General features: G+C 37.1%; 1 protein-coding gene across 1 annotated transcript in view; it reads right to left on the bottom strand.

The window, feature by feature from the left end:
* The window catches only part of FRAS1 (Fraser extracellular matrix complex subunit 1), a 452,220-nt gene that overhangs the window by 148,138 nt on the left and 293,620 nt on the right, over positions 1–10,462 (bottom strand). The window lies entirely within an intron of this gene.

The following is a 10,462-nucleotide window of genomic DNA, read 5'->3' as shown; positions in this document are numbered from 1 at the left end:
TGAGTAGGGAGCTGTGGGAGAATAGAGGAAAGAAGCCTCAGGAAGATTTTCCTAAGAAAAATAATTTCATTTTGAATAACAAAAAAATTGGATTTCTAAGTAGAGACATGGTGAAACATATTCCAGACAGAGGGCCCAGCTTAAGCGAAACCAAAGATGTGAGACAATGCACTGTATATTTCATAAAATGCCCAAGTGTCTGGTGCCAGCAGGGCTCAGGGAGCCAGGTGGGGGAGTGCATAAAAAGTGACACTGTCTTATGGAAGGTTAGTAGAAGACAGAAGCTACACTAAAAGGCTCAATTCATCTCATAGGCACTGGAAAGTCAACACGAGTCTCCAGGGAAGAAAATGGGATGATCAGATCTAGGTTTTAGAAAGACAGCCTCCAATGGCAGGAGATGGAAGTGACTAGCACTGAGATAAATCCAGAGCGGAAGATACCATTTAATGACTCAGGGGAGAGAAAATAAGGGCCTATGAGAGGGTAATTGCAGTGGTAAATCCAACGGTAAATTCATCGTAGACAGAAATAGATTCTAGAAGCACCACAGAAGCAGAACTGACAGGACCTGATGGCCGATTGAAAGTGAAGCAACAACAGTTAGGAGTAGCTGGCTGGAAGGAATCACCTATTCAGCACTCCTGAGAAGGCTATCATTTTAATTACTAAAGCTAATATCATTAACAGTGCTGCCATTCCTGCTTTGCAAGGCACACACCCTCTTCCAAAGCCTCATAATTGACATTTTCCACAGAATGAGACTAGGGAGGCTGCCAGTGTTCAGTTTTCAATTTGTTTTCACACTTCAAAAATTAACAAGTCTGATATTTTAACACAGGGAATTTTAGAAGGGATGGTTTTCTATATTATTATTACTTTCAGATATGCCAGTAAATGGAACAGAGCAAACACCACTCCCAGGAGAAGAATACTCTGAAGAGAAAACAACATCTATTCTTTTGCTCACTTGGCCCTTGAGCATCTCACCTCTCAGGAGTCAGTGATGGCTACTGTCATCATATATACACCAGGAAGCTGAGTCAAACATTGCCCATGAGAACAGCAGCAAAGGCACTTTCTATCCTGATTGGTGCTTGGGGCAAAATCCCAGAGAATATTCTCCTTTCTCAATTGACATAGCATATTATTTATAAAACATCAAAAACATATAAAAAACTTTGTATATAATCACCGGAATTCTGAGGGAAAAGGCTGTATTAACTCCAGCAGTCTTATATACCATGATATACTTGGGCCCAGGTTTTTTTTGAGATGGAGTTTTGTTCTTGTTGCCCAGTGCAATTACAATTGAATGATCTTGGCTCACCACAACCTCCGCCTCCCAGGTTCAAGCGATTCCCCTGCCTCAGCCACCTGAGTAGCTGGGCTTATAGGCGCCCACTACCATGCCTGGCTAATTTTTATATTTTTAATAGAGACGGGGTTTCACCATGTTGGCCAGACTGGTCTTGAACTCCTGACCTCTTGATCTGCCTGCCTCAGACTCCCAAAGTGTTGGGATTACAGGCGTGAGCCACTGTGCCCAGCCCAGGTTTCTTAATTGTTAGAAATCTTTCTAATAGCAGCAGTCTACTGAACTATGATTTTGGTTATGCAGATCAGTCACATGCCAACAGCCACATTATTAGACTGAGTAGGCAATATGGTTTTTTCAGATTCTAAGCAAATAAGCAGTGTGACATGAATGCACGTTCCCAGGTGGCTTGCCCACTATATCTCCATCTTGGCTATACTTATCAACACAATTCTCTATAATTCCTGTGTGAGTGTAACTTTTTAGACAATACACCTTGTGACTCAGTGTGCAGAGACTAGCAGCACCTGGAAGCTCATTAAGATGTTCAGAATCTCAGGTTCCACCACAGACTTTCCGAATCAGAATCTGTACTTTGAAAAGATCCCCAGAAGCTGTGTAGAAATACTAAGGCATGAAAAGCATGGTCCAAGGTAGAGATCACAATGGTTCTAGAGTGGTTCTCCTGAAGGTTCACAGCTAAGCCTTTAGAATATTTATGTCTATCACAGGGTAATACATATGCCTCCATTTCTGAATGATTTTTTTTGCAGTATATAAGGAGAAACAGATAACACTAAGAAAAGGAAGTATAATTCTTAGAAATCAGCAAGATGGCAGAATAGGAGGTTCCAGCTCTAAAACCTGTACAGAACACTAATTTTCACAACCATCTGCAGATGACAATACCTTCATAGGAGCCTGAGGTCTAGCTGAAAGTTTCTAGTATCCCAATGGAGTAAAAGAAAAAAAATCAACAATAGATACATTGAAGAGGGTAAGAAACACAGTTTCATTTTACCCCAATACTCTCCTCCAAGTAGGCACAACTCAAGGCCAAGAGAGACCACTTCAGTCCACAATTTCTCCTACAGAGGAAAGTAAGATTGAAGTGAGTGCTCAGCTTCCCCAGCCTTGTGGGATGCTGCCTAACAGATCCACTTCTGTCTCACTCCATCCAGAACATTGAGGGGATCCATATGTCTCCTCAGCTGTCTAAGGACAGTAAGGAACAGGGAAGAGAAGTAGAAGCTTACAGTAACCACTATGTAGATCTCAACAAACAGTTGCAGATCATGCTAACTGGCTAATGGGCTCCACCAAGAGCCATGCTCACAAACCCTGTAAGATACCTCACCTGCAGATACACAAACTAGCTAACAAGTACCCCACTAATCCATGTACCCCCTCCCATAGCCAGCACCCTACAGCCCCCTGAAGAGAGTACACTCAGGATCTTCAGATGGTGCACATGAGCCCATGCAGACAGCAAACACATACATTAACAGTTACCTGACTCTGCTGAATTGGGTAGAAGGCATGCAACCTTGATTACTTCAAGGAACTGACATGAGGAAAATAAATAAAGGCTCTCAGCACCCTGCTTGATGGTGCAGGATCAAGAGAAGGCACAGAATCATAAGACTTCCCCTGAAGGGGGAAGAAGAGGAGTGAAACAGGCACATCCAGAGAAAAAGTTTGAGAAAGCCTTCAAATATTTAGTTTGGTAGGCTACTAAAGGTCTTTCTCTCCTGAAGCCAGAGAGTAAAGACTGGAGTAGGTAACCACCTTTTCAAATGCAAACACAGCGATGCAAGCCTTCAAGAAACGTAAAAAGGAAACTAAAGAAACAAAATAAAGCTCCATTGGCTGACCCCAAAGAAATGAAGATTTATGAACTGCCTGACAAATAATTCAAAATAATCATCTTAAAGAAGCACAGTGGACATCTTAAAGAAGCACAACAATCTTAAAGAAAAGTAGATGACTAAACAAAGTCAAGAAAGCAACACATAAACAAAATTAAAGGTTTAACAAAAGATAGAAATCATAAAAAGAACAAATCAAATTCCAGAGCTGAAGAATACAATGATTGAACTGAAAAATTTAATAGAACACTTCAACAGCAAACTCCATCAAAAAGAAGAATGAATCCACGAACGCAAAAACAGATCATTTGAAACTATCCAGTCAGAAAAATAATAACAACAAAAATAAAAAAGAATGAACAAAGCTTACAGAACTTATAGGACACCATCAAATAAACCAATATAACCTATTATGGAAATTCCAAATGAAGCAGAGAAAGAGCAAAGGACAAAAAGCTTGTTTAAAGAAATAATAACAGAAAACTTTCCAAATCTGTAAAGAGAAAGAAACATCTAGATCCATGAAGCCCAGAGAACTCCAAATAGATTGAACATAAAGAAGTCATTACCGAGACACATTATAATCAAATTCTCAAAAGTTAATCACAAAGAATTTTGAAAACCACAAGAGAAAAGTGGCTTGTCACATACAAGGGAGTCTTATAAGACTATCAGTGGATTACTCAGCAGAAACCTTGTTGTTTTCTGACAGAATGAGATGATATATTCAAAACACTTAAATAAAAAAGCTGCCAATCAAGACTTCAATACCCCACTTGCAACAATAGAGAGATCATCCAGATAGAAAATCAATAAAGAAACAGAGGATTTGAATAACACTATGGAACAAACAGACCTAACAGACATATATAGAATATTACATACAATAGCAGCAGAATTCATATTCTTCTCAAGCACATATGGAACATTCTCTGGGTTAGAACAAATGTTAAGCCACAAAAGATGTCTTAACAAGCTTAAAAAGACTGAAATCATATCAAGTATCTTCTTTGGCCATCCCATCCAGAGCAATTAGGCAAGAGAAAGAAACAAAATGTATCCAAATTGGAAAGGAAAAAGTTAAATTGTCTGTATTTACAGACACCATGATCTTATATGAGGAAAACCCTAAAGATTCCACCCAAAGACTGTTAGGACTAGTAAACAAATTCAGTAAAATAAAATCAACATGCAAAATCAGTTGTGTTTTCATATACTAGCAATAAACTCTTTGAAAAAGAAATTAAAGAAAACAATCTTATTTATAATAGCATCAAAAGAATACAATAATTAGAAATAAATTTAACTAAGAAGGTGAAAGATATGCCATTGAAAGCTATAAAATATTGGTGAAAGAAATTGCATAAAACACAAATAAATGCAAAAATATCCCATGTTTATAAACTGGAAGAATTAATATTATTAAAATGTCCATACTAGCCAAAGCAATCTACAGATTTAACGCCATCCCTGTCAAAATTCCAATGGCATTTTACACAGAAACAGAAAAACAAATCCTAAAATTCATATGGAATCACAAAAGTCCCCAAATAGCCAAAGCAATCTTGAGCAGGAACAAAGCTGGTGGCCTCACACTCTCTAATTCCAAATTACATTACAAAGTTACAGTAATTAAAACATTATAGTACTGGAATAAGAACAAATACATAGACCAGTGGAACAGAATAAGGAGCACAGAAATAAATCCACACATTTATGACCAACTATTCTTCAACAATAGTGCAAAGAATATAAAATAAGGAAAGGAGAAAAGAATAGTTTCTTCAATAAATAGTGTTGGGATAATTGCATATCCCATGCAAAGGAATGAAATTACATCATACACAAAAATCAACTCAAAATGGGTTAAAGACTTAAACAGAAGACCTGAAGCTGTAAAAGACCTAGAAGAAAACATAGGGGAAAAGCTCCTTGATACAGGTCTTGGCAACTATTTTTTGGATATGGCACTGAAATCACGGGAAATAAAAGCAAAAATAAACAAGTAGGATTATGTCAAACTAAAAAGCATCTGCACAGCAAGGGAAACAATCAACAAAATGAAAAGGCAACCTATGGAATGGGAGAAAATAATTGCAAAACCAATATCTCATAAGGGGTTAATATCCACAATATATAAGAAACTCCTACAACTCAAAAGCAAAAAATTCAAATAACCTAAAAATGGGCAAAAAACCTACAAAGGTATTTCTCCAAAGAAGGCATATACATGCCTAACAGGTGTATGAAAAGCATAAATAATCATGAGAAAAAGGCAAAGCAAAACTACCTCACACTTGCCAGATGGCTATTTTTATAAAGGTATAAAGAAAGCAATCTTTGGAGAAAAGATTTGGAGAAAAGGATTTGGAGAAAAGGGAATCCTGGTGCATTGGTGGGAGGAAAGTAAATTGGTACAGCTACTATGCAGGCTTCTCAAAAACTTAAGAACAAACCATCATATGATCTGCAATCACACTTCTGGATATACATCCAAAGGAAATGAAATCAGTATGTTGAAGAGATATCTGCAGTTCCACGTTCATTGTAGTATTATTCACAATAGACATGATACAGAATCGACCTAAACGTCAATCAGTGGATAAATGAATATATAGTGGAATATTATTCAGCCTTAAAAATGAAAGAAATCTTGTTATTTGCAACAATATGGAAGAAATTGGAAGACATTATGCTAGGCGAAATAAGCTAGACACAGAAAGACAATAACTACATGATCTTGCTTGTATGTGGAATCTGAAATAGTCAAACTCATAAAGCAGACAGTAGAATGGCAGTTGCAAGGGGCTGGGGGAAAGGGGAAATGGGGAGATGGATGGTCAAAAAGTACAAAGTTTCAGTTAAAAGAGACTATTATAAGATATTTTATGTAACCCTTATGGTAATCATGAAGAAAAACCTGCAGTAGATACACGAAGGATAACTAAGTCCTGAAGACCTACTATATGGCATAGTGCCTATGACTAGCAATACTATATAGTATATTTAAAATGTGCTAAGATAGTACAGCTTATGTTACCACAAAAAATAATAAATACATAAAATTCGTAAACAAGGCAGGAGAAAACTTTATGAGGTTAGGAATATGATTAAGACCTGGATAGTGGTGGTTTCATGCCTATATACTTATTCTCAAATTAAAATTGTATATATTAAATATGTAGAGCTTTTTACATGTCAATCATTCCTCAATAAAGGAGGGTTTGTTGTTTTTTTTTAAAAAAAGGAAGAAGCATCAATCTTCCCACTCATCATGATGAACATGTTTGTTTCTTATTGTTTTCTTTTGGAGAGGGTCCAGGTAAGATTCAAGAAGAGATGGATAGAAGGATATATATCATCTTTTCTACATTTAAGGTATCCAAAAAGCCAAATTTTAACCTAATTTCCCCAATGGTTCTGACATTTTGAATTTTTTATCTCCTCACATTTTTTTTTTTTTCCGCAAAAGATGTATATATCCTTGCCGGTTCAAGAAATTAGTTATATTACCAAGTGAACAATCTGCCCAGTAATGTTTTATAGATCCTCCAGAGGACCACATTAGCAGGCAATAAAATCCCAACAAGTAAAACTGGGGACATGATTAAAACAGTGCTTTAAATTAAATAGTTCTTCTCATTTATCTGATAGAACAATAGGCATGCAGAAATGGTAATAAAGCTTAGCCATTACATATCATATTATAAATAAAAATATTAATGTTATAAACCAGAAATAATGTCACAAGCCTCCATCTTTTGGAGAAAAAAAATCTCGCAAACAAAATGAAAACTTCCCCCCAAAATTAAAGGTTGAGTCATAAATGAAGAAACGTTAGCTGAAATGATAAAGTACTCTAACCCCAGGCCAAATATTCAAGATAAAAGTTTTAAACCTCACTAAATAGAAAATGACTAACGTTGAATATAACAGTGACCTTATAATTTTACTTGTTCTGTAAAAATATACCTTAATTTGCAAGAGCTCATTTATATCATAGCTATTAAAATTTAATCTCAAAGGACACTGTAGAAAAGATCATGTGGGGTGGTGTGGTGAAATTTACCAGCATAAAGAAAACAGGAGAGATAATTGGACTGTTTCTGTGTTTGTCGATGTGTGTATGAGCCCCAGAAGCTTGCTATTTCAGGTCAAGAATACAGAACCTTTGCTCCATGTAGATTTCAACCAGTATATGTATATTTAAGGAAATATTTTCTGATTATGCACCTTATGAGACACTGAATTGAATAAGCTAATCAAACCCCCCAAAAGGTGAAACCCTCATATATGGCAAGGATTTAGTTATTTATGATATAGGCTATTACTCATAAGAAATTAACATTTTTATGCCATTGATGTTTGTAATTCTCATAAATGTCACTATTATCAAACTAATTGTGTCCCTGCAAGACAACCAATGAGAGGTAGGCATTAATGAAATTGAGGGAAATCACCACAGGGCTATTTCTCTGTACACAAGCCTTACCACAGATAAACAGTCAGAGAGGACTCTCAGCAATAGAATTTTCCATCCAGTTCCTAGCATGACACTTGGGGACTTTTGACATTAAAGCATTACCCAGTTGCAGAAAATACTGCTCAAAGAATAACAAAGTTCAGAAAGATCATCACATGTATTGCCAGAGTGGAAAAAAAAAAGGCATGATTTCCAGAGGTATCTTAATTAATGAAAAAGAAGACAATTCCTTGAAACCCCAGCAGTAACAGAAGCCCACCAATAAGTACGAATTTTCCCTGTCCACATTTTAGCCCTTATTAAATGTCAAATTGGTTTAGAATCATATCTGTAGCAGGCTTGGGTTTAGTAATCTCCCCAATTAATGAAAGCCTGTTCAGCAATGCATTCTTTATTACTTTTTAATCTGTTTTATTTATTTTGCCTCCTTCCCCCAACAGAACATGTTTCAACATCAGTCCTGGTTATATTTTCTCCTCAGCAACTCAGTATAAGGCTGGAGGTGGCGGCCAAGTTTATTCACTCTCAGGCCAAAGATAAAAACATAAGTTTGGGGGAAGTGATGTAGAACTTGAAAAACAAGGGTTGAACTGACAGCTCCTCTACTCATTCCCAGGTGGGCTATTGTGGAGGTGCCCCAAGGGCTTCTCATCTGATACAAGAGATGGATTGGAAGGCAGAAACACAGGCGCCAGCCTCACTCAAGCCATTACATCCATCCATTACCCATCCATCCAAAAAAAAATGTACTGAATTCCTATGATATGCTCTGCTCGGGAGAGTAAGACTGGAATAGCCCCTGTTCACACAGAGCTTCCTTTTTCTATCCCTCCCTAGTTACCTTGACAGGTTGTGTTTTCTGTTGAATGATATTAGGATTAATTTGTACATTCATTCATTAGGAATTAAACACAAGCCACTTGGCCATTCTATTTAAACTATCACTTAGACATCAGCCAATAATCAGTCTCACTCCAGGTTTAATAACTAGGTAGCCAGAGGGTAAGAACTTACACGCCCATCTTCCCTCATGGCTGTTAGAATGAAATCAGTCATGTCTGACAACGCATCTACAAGAAGCCGTAAGAGTTGAGGCACTTTTTCCTTCTTGCGCCCAGAAGACTTAACGTTTATAAATACTCTCACTTGTAACAAGATGCAGTGAGTTCAGAGGAAAGATTACAGAAGGCTTGGGGCCCAGCTTGGATAGAACATTGAGAAAATGACTAAATTACTGTCTTTATTCTATCCATTAAGGGGATAAGAATATATATGACCAACACATTGAAAACTCCTAGCTAGAATGAAAAGAGTCTCATGGTTAAGTGTAGGAGGCAGACACACTTGAGATGAAATCATAGCTCCAGCACTAAGTACCTTTATGACAATGAATGTTTTTCAACCTCTTTGTGCTTCAGTTTCCTCTTTTGGAAAATTAGAGATAATGACTGTACAAACATCACAGAGTGATCGTGAAGATCAAATGGAATAATTCCCATCAAACTTTAGTGACTAATATCAAAAACAATACAAAAAAAAAACTTCTACCCATAATAGATTTCCCATTAGAAAAATTAAGGTCCCATAGCCTCTACTTTAACCTTCTTCCCCAAGACATTGTAAAGATCAGTAAAAGAGATATAAGGAAAAAATATTTTGAATTCCTAAAAGGAAAAACAGTACATATTTGTATAATATTGCCAATATTGCAGTCAAATGTATTATTAGTACATCATGATGAATGCTGAGGCTCTGGTCATGGGTTTCATTATTCTAATGCATGGGCAGGTAATCACAGCAATACAGGAGAGAGGGATGAAAAGGGACACAGAGCACAACTTAAATTCACTTTTCAGGAATCACAGACACAGAAAATACCTACATGACTCACAAGTCACAAGGATTCCAAAACTCTGTGCTTTGTGCTTTATTTATGAATTAAATTTCCACTTTTCTTGGTTTTGTTCTGGTAGTCAAAGCAGCTAAAACCCTAGAAATGCCCTTCCATCTTGGGTCACTCCACACAAAATGGCTGTGCAATACACTGAACTGAGCTCCAAACATGAAGATGGAAGCCACAATAGGAAAGGCAGCTGCTAGGGTGGCACTGAAATCCTCTAACAACCTTTGGAAAGAAACCAAGAAGGAAGAAACAAAAACTTTTGTCTGTCTAGACTTCATCTCTCTAGAACTAAACCTTATCTCCCAGGGCCATCGCAGGAGTGTGATAATTAGGATGAGCTGCAAGGTGGCTATCTGCCAACTCCGTCTCATCATCAGCTTTCACTGGCTCCCATCTCTCTTATGCCACCTTCACTGCTTTCAGCAGCTGAAAATAACGAGGCAGGAAACCGAGAAATTACCTAGCAGACCATATTAGATTCAGCTGTTCACCTTCATGAGGCTCAATCGGATCAATCACAAATTTTGAGCGATCACTGATGAGAAAGTGACCAGTGGTTTTAAACTGTCCACAACAAATCAGTCTCTCCATCTAGTCATTAATGACACCTCAGTAGGCAGGGATATTTGAAATAAAAGGTTGTTTAAGAATTATGTTTCCCAATCTACTATCATGAGAAAGAGTCATTCTTGATGCAACTGAGAAAAGGGCATCCAGTGAAATATCATCTAGTTTTGAAAATGTTTTCCAGGTCCCTTTGGTCTAGCAATGGCTCAGTCCAGTATTTCCTAAAGTGTGAGAACCATCTCATTTGCAGTATCCAAAAACATTTTCAGTAGCATATGGACAAAATGTTGTAGAATGGTTATGTATTAATTTTCATATTTTAG

The sequence above is a fragment of the Mandrillus leucophaeus genome, unplaced genomic scaffold, assembly GCF_000951045.1.
Source record: "Mandrillus leucophaeus isolate KB7577 unplaced genomic scaffold, Mleu.le_1.0 Scaffold75, whole genome shotgun sequence".
Classification (NCBI taxonomy): domain Eukaryota; kingdom Metazoa; phylum Chordata; class Mammalia; order Primates; family Cercopithecidae; genus Mandrillus; species Mandrillus leucophaeus.
Note: the sequence above shows the minus strand (reverse complement) of the source record. Positions and strands in the feature narration are given on the sequence as shown.